Source organism: Sabethes cyaneus, chromosome 1, assembly GCF_943734655.1.
Source record: "Sabethes cyaneus chromosome 1, idSabCyanKW18_F2, whole genome shotgun sequence".
NCBI classification, from domain to species: Eukaryota; Metazoa; Arthropoda; class Insecta; order Diptera; family Culicidae; genus Sabethes; species Sabethes cyaneus.
This window is the reverse complement of record NC_071353.1, coordinates 34654861-34675297: the sequence shown is the minus strand read 5'-3', so window position 1 is coordinate 34675297 and position 20437 is coordinate 34654861. Positions and strand designations below refer to the sequence as shown.

General features: G+C 39.7%; 1 protein-coding gene across 1 annotated transcript in view; it reads right to left on the bottom strand.

The window, feature by feature from the left end:
* LOC128745549 (linear gramicidin synthase subunit C) overlaps nt 1-20437 on the bottom strand; it is an 81752-nt gene that overhangs the window by 42193 nt on the left and 19122 nt on the right. The window contains exon 2 of the mRNA XM_053842624.1: nt 14650-14701. The gene's annotated coding sequence lies outside the window, so the exon portion shown is untranslated. The remainder of the gene's footprint in view (nt 1-14649; nt 14702-20437) is intronic.

Here is a 20437-nt window from a genome sequence, read left to right as displayed (position 1 = left end):
TCGCCAAAACAAAGTACCCCATTCCTAAATGATCTAAGTTTTATGATTGGCTCTGAGGCGGCCTACAGACAAAAGAGCAGATTCGAATCAAACTGTGCGTGGTTTGCAAACCCTTGTCGGCACTTTTCCGTTCCGCAGTTGTGCGGTCGTTTCGGGGGCCGAGCGTCGACTCCAGTCTCGCAACAAATAAAATACGCACCCGGCTGTCCAACGTACTCAAATAGACACCAACAAGGAACGACCCAAGTAACAATTTGGGTTTTATTACACTCTTATGATGGAATTTAAAACCAAAATTGGTCATGAAGACCGCCATAAGAGTACAATAAAACTCACATTGTTGCTTGGGGAGTAGTTGGTGAAAGGCTGGATAACGCGCAATACAGACCCATAATGGCCCTTAGCCTCTTATCCAGCAACTCCTATCCCTACCCGGGGTACCGGGCGGAATACGAGCACCTTAGCGGAGATCGGGTAACTAACCCCGGTGGAAACCAGGGTCGTATACCACCAGGGGAGGAGGTTGTGCTGTTTCGGTACTATAAGCTGGTAGTCCCATCACGAGACACGGTAGCGAGGCGACCTACCTAAATCCATCTTACTACAAACAATCAAGCAAATACGGATCGGAATATGCGGAATCGACATAGGGGACGAAACAAGAACGACGAATGGATTATCGGTACTTGGAATTGTAAATCGTCAAATTTTGCAGGTGCTGCACGAACAGCTTGAAACCCGTAAACTCGGCATCGTAGCTCTGCAAAAAATCTGTCGCAAAGGAGATAAGGATAAGGGGTGGAATCTATTCACAAACGAGTGCGAGGTGTGTAAGCAGTTCTTCGATGAACTCCTCAATGGCGAGGTTGAAGAAGAAGGCGGAACGGAAGTTCACCTGGGAGTGCCCACGGACGATAGTAATGTCCCAGCATCTGATCTCTAAGAAGTCAAACGAGAAATTGAGTTGCTGAAGAGTGCTCTTGAGTGAACATCGAAACAAGAGCCACGATTCTCACCAAGGGTAGCAAACTCCTAGGCCTTGTAGATGTAGAGTTGAACGGCCCAACGACTCCAGTGTAGCCATGCACTCAATCTGCTCCAAACACAATATCAATTGGGGAAACGCAAAGCTGCTCAAAAACGTGAGAAAGTCTTCTCATTTGACTGCGTGGGAGTCGATGTACATCTGTACGGAGGACCGTCCCCTGATGAATGAGGATGACGCTCTCATCACCTCACCGCTCTTTCAACTGACGAAGTTGAAACTGTAGTAAACAGCAGATTACTACTTTGTATCCAGTCGACCACCGCTCTGATGATGGGTAGCATCATACCCGAAACCGGTTAGCGGATAAGGTATTTATGTTTTTTTGTAAGAACCATAAGTGTTGTGTCTAGTAATCGCGTTCTTGTAGATGACTTTGATATAATAGCTAACCGCCTTGAGTAGCAATTTATTGTACCTTCTCTTTTTGTAATCAGTTAAAAACCATTAGAGCCATGCAGCTGGATTTTTTAAATTCCTTTCGAAAAGTCCCTCCCTTAACAAAGACTCAGTAGGTGAGGTAAGTTCAGTCGAAGCGTGAGTTTGTTATAAGAATAGTAATGAGCAATTTCATCAACAAGAACAACGACTTTGATCCTGCACCAGAATAGAATAGTTAAAGTTTGTTCCAGTTAGTCTTTGGCCATGCTTTCCTAGTTATTGTAGTGCTTCTAACTGTCGTGACATGTTGTGCCAAGAAATTACAATTGACAGCGTTTTGATCTGGAAGGATTGTTTACTTGGTAGTAAAAATTTCAATCCAGAAAACGCGTTGAAAAGTTATCGAAGATGGAACGCACGAGATGTGAAAAAAATCATTGAAAACCCAGCATGGTCAGAAGGAAAGATCGCCAATGCTCTCAAATTTCCAAAACCGGCAGTAATTACCGGGAAACATTGACCTTGTATCGCACAAAGCAAACGTAGACGTGGAACATATGACTGCCCAAGTAACAATTTTGGTTTTATTACACTCTTATGATGGCATTTAAGACCAAAATTGGTCTTGAAGATCACCATAAGAGTACAATAAAACTTTCATTGTTGCTTGGGTGGAAACTGCCAACGAAGATCATTAGGGTAGTCCGAAATAATCTGGGATCTCCGAACGTGATTTAGCGAAAACCACGGCGCACAGTTCTTATCTGTATACAAGAAGGATTTCGGTCGTACCATGCCAGCAAACATCTCAACAGGGCGTTGAAATAGAACCAGGTAGCTAAAAACTCTTTAGAAAAACCTCTACGGCTAAGTTCTGATCATGTGCAACGGAACGGTTTGATGAACGATGCCCAGCTAGTACCAAATCGTACATCAGTGTATGAAAATTATCGTAAATAGTTCTTAACAAATGCAGAATCGTACTTACTTCTTCTTAGAAAAGTGCGCCCAAGTTGATTTTCAATCGTATATAATGATACCCAGATAACACAAGATCGTAATAGAAAGTTCACAGTAAATCGTATGTCAATTTTAGGTTGGAACTGTATAATGATTAGAGGATGTCAAAACAAAGTGAACAATAAGTTGTTTTGCAGTCGTGCGTGTCCTCATATATAAGGTATAACTCATGACTGTGAATTATAAAGCAGTAGAGATGATTGCAATATTAAGTTATATCTTAATCATATAGGTACTCGGGAGTATTAAGTTGCGTGTTGTAAAAGCACGCAAGATAGAACTACAAATGGTTGTCAAATTTTTCTCACGTATATTGCCCCCTTGGTATTTATATGTTCTTATATGGTGTGAAATATAACTTTTTCGTTCATACATGATTTCGTATTTATCAGTTGCAATCGAGATATACAAACCAAATTGTTCCTGGATAATAACTGATTCACATACGATATTCAGCATAGAATTATATAGCAGTACAGAACGAGTCAGGCTTAATCGGATGCTGTCATATATAATTACATATATAGATGAACCGCGTATATTTATTCCTCATCACGTATATCGCCTCCAAAATAATACTGATATGCCAGTTTTGCGCATCAAATACGATTTATTACGATTCTGTACGTAATGCTGATTTTTTACTTTTATCTATACCTATAAAAATGGATCTCTGTCTGTCTGTCTGTCGGTATGTTCCTTGTAGACTCGAAAACTACTGAACCGATTGGTGCAAAAATTGCATGCAAGGGTTTTTGGGGTCAGGGAAGGTTCTTATGATAGTTAGAGGTCCTCCCACCCCCTAAGAGGGAGGGCTCCCATACAAATGAAACACAAATCTCTGCATAACTAGAGAATTAATCAAGCAAATGGAACCAAATTTGGCATGTGGGTATTTTTGGAGGCAAGAATTTTTTCAATGGTGAATTGAGACCTGTCCCCTCTTTGGGAGGGGAATTATGACCTCTCCCCCGTTTAAGAGGGGGGGGCTTCCATACAAATGAAATACAAATTTCCTCTTATCTCGGGAACTAATCAAGCAAATAAAACCAAATTTGGCATGTGGGGGTTTTTGGAGGCAAGATTTTTTTTTTTGATGAATTAGGACCCCTCCCCTGTTTAGGAGGGGGCGTTCCCCTACAAATGAAATAAAAATTTCCTCTTATCTCGAGAACTAATCAACCAAATGAACCAAATTTGGCATGTGGGTGTTTTTGGAGGCAAGATTTTTTTCTATGGTGAATTATGACCTCTCTTACCTTAATTTACCTTACTAAGCAACTTGGGGGGAGGGGGGAGGTGTTTGTGTGCTACTGTACTGTGAGGAAAAATTCCAAATTGATATATTAAACTACCCTTGCTTTCATAGTTACGTAAATGCCAAAATGAATCATCTAAGGTTGAGCTCCTCAGAAACTTGAGATTATGACTAAGGTCATCCGAGATTCCAGATTTATGCACAACACATTTTATTTTGTGGCAATGTTGGGTCAGCTAGTATACATATAAAAATGCTAGCTAGGTGACAATGAACGACTCTGGGCAAATCGGGGGTCAAAACTATTACCTTGCTAAATGTAAGAAGGATTCTTCGGGTAAGTACAAATTTCTCTTTGAAGATGAATTGGTGCGCACAACTTGATGGTTTGGCATCTGTAGTTGTGTAAAAACTGCAAAGGCTTTCATCAATGGAGCAATTATGAATTGTCAACTTTACGAGGAGAAGGCCCCTCAGAAGATAATTTTGCTATATATTTTGCCAAACTAAGGTCCCGTGAAGTTCTGAGCCGATTTAGCCAGCTGCCATTACGGCCGGGATGTCGTAGGAAGGTCCCATGGAGAAATTAGAAGTTTAATGAGGCCAAATTTTAAATGGAATCGACTTAAGTTGTGTCAAAATAATAATTTATTCCATCCAGCTAAACGGTCAAGAACGCATTTTATTTTGATGTTTATTTAAAGCCAAACGTTAAAGAGCTGTTTTGGGTTATCAATTCAAATTGAATCAAAAATAAAAGAAAATTTGGAAATTTCGTCATTAAATGACGAAATTTTTTCTAATGACTCAAAAGGGGTAGGTATTGGAATATCAAGAGTTCAATTTGGTCGTTTTAGTCCGTAGTAGTGCTAATTCTAACCTGTTTATGTTCAATTGCATTCGAGATTACTTAATGTGCGTCAAAATAGGTTGTCGTATCGAATCGAAATCGTTCGCTTATCGTTTCAATAGTGAAAATAATCGTTTCGTTTTGCAGTAGTTCGAAGCAGAACGAAGCGTTATACATATGCATATTCGGAAAGCTTCAACCTTCAAGTGTTGTGGCAATGGAGTTATAACATGAGTTTATTTTGGTGCAAAACGTGTTCAAAAGTAATACTGTATTACTTTTGTTTTGTGTGAAATCTTACTTCCCTTCATCGGAATAGCAGTTTGAAGATGTTTTCAGTTGTTCTTAACGTTGTTTTGCCAGCCTTCTGGTAAAAACTGTTTTCAATACTACAGAAGAGTGAGGGTTTTTCTGGCAGTTGTTGGAACACTATTTTATATCTATAGGGCTATAGCTAGGAACGAAATGTAAGGATGAAGTTAGATATTTCTGAATTCTAGATGAACACACTTTTCATCGAACGTTCCTAAAAATGGCTAACCTCTAAAAGCATTTGTTTAGAAGCGGGACTCGTGTTAGAAACTGATTTCATCAGCCAAATGCAATAACAATTTTTAAAGTCCACTCTATATTTTTATGTTTCTTGGCACGCAGTCCCTGGTAAATCTATTTGCAAGCAAATACTAACATCATAGGGTGCTGGTTGGACTTGTCCATGGCTTCACATTCATTTTATTATTGAATCACAATTCATATTATTATTTGGCGTTAAAATTTATGGAATGCCTCTTCGTTATCTACGAAAAGATTGTGCAAGAATGCTACTATTTTGCACTACTGTTCAAAAAATAAATGTCGTTCTGGTTTCCTACCTGTTTTGAATATTACGAAGAGAATCTGCTAATCACTCGGAGTAAACACTTAAAATGTTAAGTTGTGATTCAAACTATTTCTACTTTTTTGTGGAAGTTGGATAGTTCTTGCGCACGGCTGAAATAATAGATGCATAGATTTTTGTAAACTTTTTTCGTAGACAAAAAGCTTCAGCTTTCCTTTAGTCCAGACGTTTCTATTTTTAATTTAGATGTCAGTCAATCATTAAAACTATAAACGCTCAGTCTGCTGACAAGTTTCTAATTAGAACTTGTGCACAAATTCATAGCAATGTTCATTCCATAAACAATTGGACGCGATAAATTTCTGAACCGAAACCAAAAACCCTCTTCACTCGCAGACAGCAAGTAAAATCAGGCCAACACGGCAGGGGCTGGTCTTGGTTCGCCGTTGCCCGGCCCCTCGGCAGCATTGAAATGCACCGAAGCATGGTACCAGTTCATCATGATTAATTCGCTCGCTCCCTGACAGAGGAAACCGCCGTCGCCGGCACCACTGGGGCGAAGCCGGCTTCAATGAAAACGAAATCGCGACCTGACTCAAAAAATCGCACCAAGCAATAGGCGGAGGTTTAACATACCGAACCTGCCGCCGCCTGTACCGCCGCGTCCGTCGCACGTACGATAAGCCATCGCGTTTCTGTTTGATTACTTGTGAGATGTTTGTATGATTGACAGGGATCGCAGGGTTATTACGTAAGACAATACCTTCTCCCGAATGGTGCGTGCAAGCTGGCTAGCTGAGTAGGTCGTTTGATTTATTATTTTAAAGTTTTAATATCTAGATCAGAAGCTAGGTTCAATGCAAATATCTGCTATGTGGCTCGATCAGCACGTTTCTGATGCTCTGGATGCTGCTTGTTCCTGTCTTGCCCTGTAGGTACGTCCGAGGTTTGACACGCCAATAAATAATTGACCGACAAATTTTGTATCTAATTAAATTTATCATTTGCTATACCGCGCAGTTAGAAATTTAATGAGGAAGCTGCATAAATTAGCAAGTTAAAATAGATTGCCTCATGATCAATAGCGGACGTAGCGCATTAGTGAAGAAGAGAAGTTTTACATACCGCCGCCGGTACGGTGATACAAGCTGGCTACAAACGAACAACAGCATAAAAGTGATGATCTCCAATAATGCTTGTAATGTTGTGCTCTTAATTGATTAATTGGCATGGATTTCAATCAATGCAAATCTCGTAGAACACTACATTTTTCAATTAATAGTTAACATAACTCAGACAGAAAACAAACCTAGGTATTTGATAACGTAAACATAATGTACTGCGACTGCCAGTGAGGGTACTGTACGGTCTAACGTTGAATTAGAGGAAATTATTAAAACAATGTTAGCATCAAGCACCAACCAAACCAACTGATTAAACGATTTAGTGTAATGAACGGACTGACATAACCGAGAATGATTGATGAGTCTTCTTTGTTAACGATTAACATGACACTTAATTACAACAATTTGCATGTTAGACGGAAAGATTCTGTTTTATAGATTCTGCACAAAATTGCAAGCTAGAAATTAATAATCCTTGAGCCGTCGAATCGTCGAATCGCTTCTTAAATTTCAGTTGGGCTAAAACTGGTTAGGCTCAGCATGTTTCCTATAAGACATTCATGTTATTGTTTCATTGCCACATTTAGAATGTGGGCTTGCTCCCAATGATATTTGACACAGTTGGGGAGTTGGCATATGTAGCCTAACCCACTTTCCTTCGAGCGCACTGCGACAAGTTAATCGCCCCCGGGGCTTCGACCTTCGGATATAATATAATACCTACTTCCTTCGAAGAGACACTACATGCATTGTCGGTGTGTGAAACTGTAATGTTCAAAATTATAGTAGGTACTAATGCGAATTTATAAAATATACTTGGATCTACTATCTCAGTATTTATCACAAAGACGACTTGTTACTTGGTATTTCTATTTATCTAAATTTGTAGGTAGTTTTTAAATTCTGTTATATGCATCGTTGTGCCAAATTTATCTTTGTTCGTGACTTCAGGAAAGCTCAACTAATTAAAGATTGCATCATATTTTTCATCTGTATGATTAGACTTTCGAGGAAGCATGGATTATGCATATTTGATGATCTAGGGGCAATTAAATGCACAATAAGTTCATTAAGAAACATAAATTTCGATTCAACAAAGTTTCGATTTAATCCTGCATCCCGTTTTAGAGCACGTAAAATTGAAATTGAATTTAAAAAATTAAATTGAAAGGAACTTGACATTGAATGGTAATACATCAATTTAGTAAAGTAATGATTATTATGAAATGATTTCAAACATAAACAAAACAGTTCTTAATCAAAAGAATTATTTCTGAGCATCGTAGCTAGTAGAATCGCAAATATTTTAGTAGACGCATGGTATTTTGTATTTACCTCCATGAAACGAATATTTTCGCATTGTCGAATCCGAACCTTATCGCCAAGTTGTTACAAGTGCTCAAAACGTAGCAAATTTTCGTTACATGTTTTGTTTCTGTACTTATAAACGTGGTACCCGGGGTCACAGAACAGAAGTGAAATTTTAAATCAAAACAGCAACAACAAACATTGTGCCACAAAGTACAACAGGTGGAAGTGACCATTCAGATCACATTGCTTTAAAATCAAACAGGCGTACAGGCCTGAATATTGCCATTTTTGGTTATCCTCAAAATGGTTTCTGGTTTTTCATATTTTATTTAATTTTGGATCAGGTTTGCTTCAGTAGCGTGTTAATGGAAGCTTAGTTTGACATTCAATTTCATTTACATTGTGTCCCATTTCGTGTCAGTCATTTAAAGTGTTATATTTTCGTGGATTTTAGGGCAGCATATGATACAGTCGAGCGCGAACAACTATATCAGATAATTCACGAGAACGGTCTTCCGGACCAAGGCTTGAAAAGGGGTCACAAGTTGACTGTGACTACGTGAATGCATACGCTTTCTGCAATCAACTTGCGCTTCGAAGACGATCATGATTGCTTTTTTAATCCAGTCAGTCAGTGTGGTCTCTTAATAAAAGCCAGCAGCCGTTCAGTCCCGCTCCAGTCCCGCTTTGCTTTCAAATTGAAAAGTGGAAACTGTAAACCGACTGGCAGCATAAGGTAACGTATTTTATGTTTCTCTTTTTGTTTACAAATTGGCTACCCACAGTAATAATTTGTCGCCCGTCGTCGGTCCGACGCAAGCAAAATGTTCGTATGTGTTGGACGGCGTCCGACCGACTTCTTCTATGCACATATAAGTCTGTATGAATAAAAGAGTTTGCTTTACTTCTCCCATAATTCTTCTCCCTCAGCTGGTGTTTAGCCTGTCCGTCTCAAGCGGGGTATTTCCGTCCGTATGGAAAACTGCCCATATGTTTCCTGTTCATAAGAAAGGAGATCGGAAAGACATCAATAACTACCGAGGAATCTCATCATTATGTGCCATTTCGAAGTTATTCGAGCTTGTAATCATGACTCCGCTGCTGTCACACTGCAAACAATACCTAAGTGATGATCAACATGGATTCATCGCCGGCAGATCAACCACTACAAATCACATGTGTCTCACATCATATATTGCGGAAAGCTGAGCGGACCGTGTTCAAACGGACGTAATCTATACTGATTTATCTGCGGCGTTCGACAAAATCAATCATGCTATTGCAATTGCCAAATTGGAAAGACTCGGTATCAGCGGAAGTGTGCTGCGTTGGTTTAATTCCTATCTCGTAGGTTGTAAACTGATTGTGACGGTTGAAGGTTTTCAATCTAATGCATTTTCGGCTTCGTCTGGAATCCCACAAGGCAGTCATTTGGGACCGTTAATCTTCCTGCTATACTATAATGATGTCAACCACGTTCTTGAAGGCCCTCGTTTATCCTACTCCGATGATCTGTAGATTTATTTGAGGATTCGCTCCAATGTCGAAGCAATCCGTCTTGAACGAGAGCTTGACACCTTTATGGATTGGTGTAACTTGAACTGCATGCACGTGAATCCTGAAAAATGCTCCATTATTTCTTTCGCCCGAATCCGTCAACCAGTGATTTTCAACTACAAGCTCATTGGTACTGAAATCCAACGTGTCGACCAAGTGAAAGATCTCGGCATTACCTTGGACAGTCAGTTATCGTTTAGACGACACATTTCCTACATTGTGGACAAAGTATCCAGAACTCTAGGACTCGTCTTCCGCATCGCTAAAGGCTTCACCAACGTGTATTGTCTTAAGGTATTATACTGCTCACTCATCCGTTCGACTCTCGAATACGGTTCCATCGTCTGGCATCCGTATTACCAAAACGGAGTTGCTAGGATTGAGTCGATTCAACGCCGCTTCTTACGTTTTGCGCTCCGTCATCTACCTTGGCGAGATCTGTTCCGATTGCCGAGTTACGAGAGACGATGCCGGTTGATCCATTTGGAGACACTTCAGGCACGAAGGAACGTCGCGAGAGCTTTGTTTGCTGCTGATATGTTGCAGGGAAGAATCGATTGTCCTGCCATTTTAGGTACGATTAATCTGAATGTACGTTCCAGGGCACTGCGGAATGACGCAGTGCTGCGACTACCATTTCAACGCACCAACTATGGACAAAACAGTGCTATGACCGGAGTACAGCGAGTCTTTAATAGAGTTGCCGCTGACTTTGATTTTAATCTGTCACGTAAAACTATCCGCCGAAACTTTTCTGTATTTTTCTCTACCAATGACGTTTAAGAAAATCTGTTTATATTTGTAATTGTTTGACTGTGTGATTAGTAATAGTATAAGAAACCATCATTAGGACAATTGTAGTCTGTTGATGTTGAATAAATGAATAAATGAATAAGATTTACACGATAAAAGCAAAGCAAATTGTTTTATTCATATGGTCCATAGTGATTGCTTTTATTTTGAAGTATTGAATCATGCAATAGTGCGGTTGCTTTTCGTTACTGTGGTGACTGCCAGTCAACTGAAAGTTTTGCAGTCATTCGCTGCTTCAAACGGTTAAGGAAATTGGATCGAAAAAAAAATTTAAAAAAAGATCAGAACGCATTCTGCTATACAATCGGAGGTATGACTGAGCATAGCGTTTGTATTCCATCACTGAACGGACGGTGTGAATCTGAATATGCAGTGGTGTGGCTGCGATAGAAAAAAAAGATAGCCCTGTTTCGGACAGACTGATGTGCTGCGTGCGTGTTTTCAGAGCATTAACGAGGTACTCCGGATCGCACAGAGGGGTTCGACAAGGTGATGAAGTGTCCTGTATTTTTTTCCTGTATGGACTCATCACTGCGACCAGTAACGTTTGATCTATTGTGATGTCGCCAGGGTGTTTGCTGTATAACCCGCACTGCATTTATTTTTGCTATAATCGCTATTGATTGAGAGATATGCTTATTGAATTTTTTATGCGTGCTTGTGTGTAATTGAGTACCCTTCCTTCAATTCTTTACACTACTTTACCCACCTCGTTCCACATGACAGCGCGCAGTCACTAATTATAGTCATCCCTGGCGTGGCAAACCAGTGCAATTTTACTATAAGGGTCTCATTTTTGCACTGTCAATAGGCCATATCGGGATCATATAAAACTCAGAATGAAGGAAGGGTGATGAGGGGCCTGAGAATAAACCCATGCTAAAGTCACTTTAACATTGAATCACCTGATTCTACTAAGATTCGTACCCATGACCATTCGCTTGTCAAAGCAGACTCGGTAACCTTACGGCTACAGAGCCCCCCAAGTGTGCTGTATGGTGTTTAACATCGTTATTGACGGTGTGATCCGTCAAGCAGGCATTGCAACGCAAGGAACGTTCTTTGACATAAGTAGCCAGTTCCTAGCCTTCGCGGATGACTTTGACGGCTCCAAGCATAAGTACGGTCACCTCCTGTGGACAGTGACTATTAACGGCGAGGACTATTGATGGTAGATGGCGTGGCAGCGGAATACGTCAGAATTCTTAACCACCGAATCGCAGAACAGCAGGAAGAAACGGAAGATATAATTGGGCTGTGGAGGAACCTCTATGGTGCTATTGCAACAATTGTGAGACAGGTGTTAGGTACGTCCCGTGGAAGACAGCCGAAATCCTCAGAATGACAGATGAAAAGATTCAGGCCAGGAGCGACTCGTGCGGTTTACTGCGGCAACACGTCAGGGCATAGAAAGGTATAGATGGCCTAGAGCTACGCAAAAAGAACTCAACGTCTATAAAACACGAGTAGGATGAGCACGTGCTCGCCGGCGTCGAGAAGAAATTCGCTAGCAACGACACACGAAGTTTCTATAAAACGGTGGGGAGCAGGAATTTGGCTATGCCTGTGATGTGCAATTATCGTGCACCCGGTTATTGACGCAAAGGCTGTTGCAACCGGGTGGAAGGAGCACTTCCAGTTGCTGTAGAATGGAGAGGCTGGGAAGGACAGTATCTCGGCTGAACTTCTAAACGCGGGGAGTGAGCGGCTGTGCGAAACAATCCCCCAGATCATTGTCAGGGTCTGGGAGGAAGAACAAATCCCAGATGAGTGGTTGGATGGCCTCATTTGCCCTATTTCCAAAAAGAGACATCGGCTCGAGTCACAAAGACTATCGAGGTAGAGCCATATAAGGTGTTCTCCCATATCCTATTCTGTAGACTTCGTCGGCAAGTACCAGGCTGGTTTTCGTAATGAAGGCTCCACGACGAATCAGGTGTTAACCCTGCGTCAGTTACTAGACAAATTCCAGGAGTACAACTTGCAGACTAATCATCTGTTTGTGGACTTTAAGGTGGCGTACGATTCAGTCAAACGAAATGAGCTGCGACAGATAATGCCAGAACATGGTTTTCCGACGAAACTAATTACGCTGTTTCGAGTGACGCTGTATGGGTTAAAATTGTGCGTAAGCTTAGCGCATGAAACCTCAGGCGCTTTCGTGATGTTGAATGGACCGATGCAAGGGGATGCACTCTCTAACCTAAGGCTATACCTCTAAGGGTATTCGACATTGTCTTGGAAGGTGCAATACGAAGAGTAAACGTAGAAAGGAATGCAACTGACTATTACATAGTCAACTGAAGTCCCGTAGTTTGCAAATTCGCACAAAACTGGTGCACTACAGAACACAAATCCTCCCGGTGGCCCTGTATGGATATGAATCATGGATGCTAAAGGAAGCTGATCAACGAGTGCTTGTGGGTTTTGAGCGTAAAATTCTGCGATCAATACTTGGATGTAAAATGAAAAATGGAGTAGCGAAAGAACGACGAGCTGTATCAAGTATACAAATATGTGGATATAGTGAAGTTAATAAAATGTGATGGGCTGGACACGTGACTAGAATGCCCAACGAAAGAATAGCCAAAACTATGTTCAGCACAGAACCAGGACGTAGACTTCCGGATGAACTCCGCACTCGAATGATGTACGCTCTCGAGAAAGACGGTGTTTGAGGGTATTGGAAAACGGCAGCCCAGGACTGTCGGTCCTGGTGGACCATGATTCGTTCGGCGCAGGATCGATAACGAACCGCCGCCAATCGTGACCGCCAATAAAGTAAAGTAAGTAGCGACTTTTAAGCTTTTGAAAGCAATTGTTGGTTTATTGGACAAACATATTTAGACCGTGGAAAATAAACGAATAAAAAAATGTAACCTTATGTCAAACATCAAGTACAGCACCTATGAAGAATCACATAGACAGAATAGGAAAAAAACTGACATCGCGAAAAAAACGAAACCAACTCGCGTGAACTCCTAAGTATGAACTTCCTATTACGAACAGGTTCCATCTAAGGTAACAAAAAAAAAACAAGACATACAAAGCTAACTAAAAATCCCTTCCATACGATCGGTGGTCTCACTAGAAACTTTCGATAATTTGCAACCGGTCATGATGGATTACGGTCGGTGGTGACCTGTCTGATTGTCTGGTGCAAATCCCGTGGCTCATTTGTTTTGACCCTGCCCTGCTGTTGTGCTCTCAAGAACAGGAAGTTGATCAACGAACGTGTGCGAAATGATAAGTGACTCTTGATTTAACGAGCGTTCCTGGAGTGAGAACAACCTACGAAATGGGTGTAAAACACACAGAAAAATCGTAAAAGCTCAACCGAGATTAGGGTGCTGGATGGGTTCGTCTATGGCGGATTTTCGAACTTCGAACCAACATTGATGCGAGTTTCAATCAAACTATTAGTTGGCATTAATATTTATGGATTATCTCTTGGTTTCACGACTTTTTCAAAAAATTAAATTCCTTTTGATATTCCTACCCGTTTCGAATATGACGAAGAGAATCTGCCTATCGTTCGAAGGAAATACGGAAGGAAGTTTTGGATGGAGTTTCAAACTGTTTCCTACTATTTTTTTGTCGAAGTTGGATAGGTCGTGCGTACGGCTAAAAGAATACATGAATAGATTTTGGTAAACGATTTGTGTTTGTCTATCATAGACGAAAGAAATCTTGCATATGACAAAGTACAGTACATGTACAGGCGAGATGTGTCAGATTCATTTCGTGCCAAAAATTGAACAGCAAATGTTTTTTTTTCGAAATTCGAAATAAAGTAAGGATTATGTTTAAGTATGACGAAGGGGGTCCGTCACCCTATCAATCACACTGTTTTGCAAGAATATGATGCGTGTGAATCCTGATTGTTCGATTGTTTTTTTTTTTGTTTGTTCTCCAGTATCCGACATTGGCTGTTATTAAATCAAGTTTAATTAATGCCGATCAAGTGAATGAAGTTGTCTTGTTGCTAGTTTCAGGCAGCGCTTACACACAAAAAAAAGTTCACATGTGCCGCATGCCTTAGCAGAGATTGGAGAATGACGTCCGGCCTCGTCGCTTGAAGCAGGAACACTTGGCTTGGTCCGGTGAATGTTCGTTATAAATCGAGAACAGAGCATGTGTGTGATTACCTTGCGCAGCTAGTAGGCCAGACTAGAGCTAAATCAAGATGACAGCGCGCGCGGGGCGACCGTTCGAAATTTCGGAAGGTACTGCAATAACCAGTTTCCCACATAAACCTTCAGCAGCGAATGAAGTGATACATTCGTCTTAGGCTTGGAGAGGTTCTGTTTTTTTTGCTCTCTCTGTAGGCGAATGTATTGAACTTCTTTGCTCATGTATTTTGTTTTTGTTTTGTACAAATTACTGAAGGTTGACCTGTCTCTGTCGCGTCGGTTGGTATTAAAATTTGCACTGTAAATGTTAGGTACTCACCGAAATTTTATTGATTTCTCAATCAATTAACTATTAGCTGCGTTGATTTGTTCTGCAAAAAACGAGCAGAGATAGGTTGTTATAAAAAAAATTAGTGAAATACATTGGTTTTAAGTATATATTATTGAACGTGCATAAGATTGCTAAAACCGCGAATGTATTTATTTATGAATTGTTAAGAAACTTTTAATTAACAAATTGTGCTCTGACACCTTTACTATCTCGAACAGAGTAATTTGCCAGATACTGTAGATCAAGTTGTTTCGTAACATAAGCTTCTAGGGTTTTTTATCCAAATTAGCGAACATGTAATTACATTAAATTAAATTAAAAATAAATAAAAGAGCCGTGTGCTCTATAACGTCAACTAAATCAACTAAAGATCCTTGAAGCATATTGAAGTGTCTCTACTGGAATTAAAGTTTATCGAGATTGGTATTACCGTAGAAATAAGATTTCATTGCATTATCCACTGGTAGATTAAGCGTAAATAGCCGAGCTGGTAACAGCGAATTAAAACTTAAAATAGCATGCCATACAGAGTACAGATGCTAGATATACAAATTTAATATATTAGGAGTTAAGATTGTAAGATAAAATCAGAAAAACGTTCGTTTTTATTAGCAATTTGACGGCAAAGCCGACAAACAAAACTCTGTAAGGATATTCACTCTAAAGCTACAATGAGAATCAACTACAAAATGGCGCATATTGCTAGCATTAAGTGATTCGGTATGATCCTTGTTGAATTATGAATATGGTTCGGTACGACCATAGATGAATTAAATGATTCGGTACGATCATTGTTGACTGAAGTATATGGTTCGGTACGACCATAGTTGAATGATAAGATATCGATCGGTAAAACCATAGACGAACAAAAATTGCTTGATACTTCTATTGATAAATAAAATGGTTTTATTTCATTGACATCGGATCATTGGATCATGGTCGAAAATATAGCTTTATTCAGTGTGAATTAAGTACCATAACTAGTGTTATAGGTTTGAGCTATTGATTTATTTGGATTTTTGGTAGATAAAATGGTAGATTCATTTTAACCGTTATGTGTTCGACAGGGTACCCGGGTACCTTTTCAGATTTCAAAGTAAGAAATTTTAAAGTTTTCTTCGACCCAGGATACTGAAACTCCGTGACATCTCAGAACTCGCTAAATTACAACTTTTTATAAAATAAGTTTTCATGTAGCACTTAAGGGGGAGGAAAGGGGGAGCTTCGAAATTTTTTACCCCTTAAGTGCTCGACAAGGGTACCCGGGTACCCACAAATTGAAATGCTTGTAACTTTGGCAATATTTGACCGATTTGGACCAACTTACCACCTAAAGATTCAGAAACTTATCCACTTCCAGTAGGGTTACAACAGAACCGGAAGTGGTTCATCTGGTTTCCGGAAATCCGGTATTCCGAGGATGTGTTCCGGAATTAAAGCTAAAAAGTGCTGAAAAGGATTTTTCTATCTTCGCTAAAGAGATAGAAGGTTACTGTCTTCTGGAAAAATTCTTGTAATAATATGCTCTAAAACCTTGCAGAACCCATAAATGTGTTATATTGAAACTGAAGGAAATAAAATTTTTATTTCACTTTTAGGCGGATTAATCAAAATTTGAATTCCACCAAACGATAGTACTTTTAATTTCAAGAAACTCTTCCAAAGCCTTCATAAACCTAAAATCAAGTTTTCCCACTCAAAACTGTAATGCGCACGTTTATGTGGTTTTGGACCACTGTGAAGCCCCACTGGAATATGTTCCGGAATGGCCATGCCGGGGCAAAATCATCAGATAGAGTCAAAACAATGAGAAACGACCTTCCGGAGTAATTTCATGGATATGGATACCCAAATTGCCAGTGTTGCAAGCCAAACAGTTCTGTGGCCACAGGAGGTCCCACGGGAACTTGTTCTAGAATTCCGAGGATAAATCATTATACGGTTTTAAAACTATGAAAAATGACCTTTCGGAGTCATTTGAGGAATTTTGGATACCCATATTACTATGATTACATCAAAAATCTTAAAAAGTGCCTTAATTCCGGAACACACTCTCGGAATACCGGTTTTCCGGGAACCAGATGAACCACTTCCGGTTCTGTTGCAACCCCACTGAAAGTGGATAAGTTCCTAAATCTTTAGGTGGTAAGATGGTCCGAATCGGTCAAATATTGCCAAAGTTACAAGCATTTCAATTTGTGGGTACCCGGGTACCCTTGTCGAGCACTTAAAGGTGTTTTTTTTGTCGAACACAACGGTTAAACAGATTTTTAAAGCTGCAGTGCGTTCTGAAAAACTGCAATGTATTTAAGTGCCCATTAGGGGGCTCCGTAGCCGCAAGGTTACCGAGTCTGCTTTGATAAGCGAGTGGTCGTGGGTTCGAATCTTAGTAGAATCAAGCCATTTGATGTCAAATGACTTTATCATGGGTTTATTCTCAGGCCCCTTATTTATCCTTCCTTCATGCTGAATTCTATATATACCCTCTGAAGGCTCTTGACAGTGCTAATGTCCCACCTATAGCTAAGTGTACTGGTCAGAGGTACGAATGTGTCCTCGCCAGGGACGGCTATAATACGGGATAGTACTGGCAGCGAGGAATAAGCGGATAAAGCAGATCAAGATTTGAAGGAAGGGTAAGCCCCAATACACACTAGCACGCATAAAATTTAATGAGCATATCGCTCATTCAATAGCGAATTTAGCAAAAAGAAATGCAGGGCAAGTAATACAGCAAACACCCGGGCGATATCACAATACATCAACTATATTGGTCGCAGTGCTGAGTCCACGCATGAAAAAAAGTGATAATTATAATGAATAGTATGGAATTATTTCTTATCTAATAAATTTGTTTTTATGAATCGACATAAGCACCAATGTCAACTACATATCGTAATTATACGCTCAAACATGTGAGAAAGTTCGCTATATTCAATCAGATATCCAATAGTAGTAATTAACCAAAAACATTTTATCAAGAAGACTGGCAACTCTGCCAAAAGTTGAGCAACAGTAACAGCAATAGACTAATCTCAAGTTTTTAGTCTTGACCTTGAAATGCGGTTATACATATATATTAATATTTTTTGAAACGATGGTTCTATAATTGATGAAGGGACGGTAAGGGAAAGAAATGAAATTTTTTTTGGAGAAGGAGGGGAAGAGCGGAAAGGAAGGGGGGGGGGGGCACCTTCCAGCATTGGACAAAAGGTAGGAGTCAAAATGACTACTTGTCAAGCATAGCTACCAAACCCCCCTCCCTTCCTTTCCGCTCTTCCCCTCCTTCACCAAAAAAATTTTCATTTCTTTCCCCTACCGTCCCTTCATCAATTGTAGAACCATCGTTTCAAAAAAGTAACAGCAATGCTCTCTGCCGAGTTAAAGTTGAACTACCACATACTAGTGTGTGTAGATTAGAATATGGATGTACACAAACACGTATGCAATGCATTGCCTGGTGTTTCATGGATATTTTGGTGGCAAACATGTTGCTGGTTCGTGTCTTGGATATGGGAACAACATTGTCAAATTGCCCAATAGAAAATTTTTCTTACCGGCGAAATACCCCGAAACGACCAAATCGGGTGATTTATCTTACGTGATTTACGGAAAAGCAAGAAGGATTTGTTATTGGGTTGCCTTTTCAGTTTGACAATTAGATTCCCGTTTCGAATCGAGCACTCACACATATGCACATACAATGTAAATACATAATTTTCAAATGTGTGATGTTTACCACGAGGACTGCAGGACTATTGACACACTCGGACACATCGTTTCCCACCAATCCATGTACACACAGCTTCAACTTTGGTCGAGAGCGGTGCGCTGTTGCTTGTGTTACTTGTCATTTATATGGGCGCGAGGAAGAGATGTCAGTCTTCTTGATGGAATGTTTTAGGATTAACCTTATGTTGACAGCCACGTGTTCGAAATAACCAAAGTTGGTATGGTGAAATTCATTTACTAGCAAGGATGACGATTTCAGTACGCGTTGCGAACCCCGGAATTTCGTCATGACTAGGAGCTTCGCCGAATCAATTTCGCTATTCCGCATTTGACCACGAGGTATACCTATTGTCGCTTGCGACGCCGCACAGTGGGGCAGATTAACCCGGCGCTCGGACAAAACCTCATAACTTCTTTCATAAGCTTCGTAGAGCTTTATTGTCTTCAGCAACATTGTTTGTTATAAAATTTCGCATCTTTTCGTAAATTTTAAGTAGTTGTATTTTTATTCCTATAGATGGCGTTGAGATCTAACTTTTTAAATAATGACATTAGAAATGTTGTGTCGTCAGAAAAGTTGTTTGTTCTGTAAAGTTACGTAAAGTTACTGAACATACCAAAATTGTAGGACTTACGGGAATCAAGTTATAAATATTTTAAATACTCAAACACATTTTTTTAAGTATGTAGTCGAAATTGATAGTCTGACGACCTCCTATACAAATTATCACAATCTATATATCAAGAGTAACTTAGTATTATTATTCTGGTATAGGGTAAATCAACCATTTGTGGACCTTTCTGTGAATTATTTTGAACTCGTAACGCTAAACACCCAACCAACACTTACAATATTAGTAACTTTCGAATAAACCTAAATATATCAATTTCTGCTTCAAATCTCTATATTTTACATATTTTTTAAAACAGATTGGAATCTCCATTTTCCTTTTATGGACCCTTGTGGTTTACAATAGAATAACGACCGGGTCCATTAAAGGAATTTTAGTGTATTTTGCATGGAGAGAGTCCGGTAATGACGACATTTTTTGCATTGTATGTAATGGACCCTCACTTGTTGAAAACGTCAATTTTAAAGCATTAATAATGAAATGCAGCTAAAATTTTATTAACCCAAATGTGTGTTATGTTTAGTACGTTCTGTTTCATGTCATATATCCTCAGAAATAAGAAGTATAAGCTAATAAATACCGAAATTTTATCCGAGGGTTCATTACAGGTCGAGGGTTTACTATATAGGTTAACTTACCCTACTATCTGCTTTAGTGCATTCATGCAAATTTTTTAATTTATTAGTTTGGCCATACGCAGCAAAAGCATACGAGTGGCGAGATAGGCCGTCATCGGCCTCAGCCAAATCCTGGCAGAAGGCACAAAAAATAACGAGTAACTGACAGAGTATAGCAATCTGTTTATCCTGCAAATATGTATCAACATGTTCGACTCTAAATAAACAAAATGGAGGCTAGTTCAATCGAGCTGAAAGTCCAACCGAACATATTTTGACTTGAAACAGACCTAATTGGGAAAAAAGCTGTTAAGTGGTCGCCTTTACAATGTCCTGAATTCCCCTTATTGACTCCAATGTATCTCATAACGATAATAATGCTGTGTCTTACATACACAAGCATGACTATTTAACGTATAGCAGGAATGAACTTCGCACTGGCGCGCGCATTTACTAATTTGTAGCCTAAAATGCCGGAAAACATGCATTCGGAAAACTTGAATATCTCCGAACATCGCAACTAGTAGCAGCTAATTTTTGGCTTATTACTAGTTAACACCCTGAATGTTGATTTTATGGTAGTGTCAGAACGGAAACCTGTGGAAATCTTTTTCTACACACTATTGAAAATTGACAAAAATAACAATTTTTTTGTTTTAAAACACTTCGTCAGAACAAAGCCTACCAGTAAAAAATCTGTCTTAATATCACCTAAACTATTAGTTTATAATCCCATTAATGTGAATTGTCCTTTAAAAGTATAGAATTTCAAGCAGCATAGTAGCCAGATGCTAA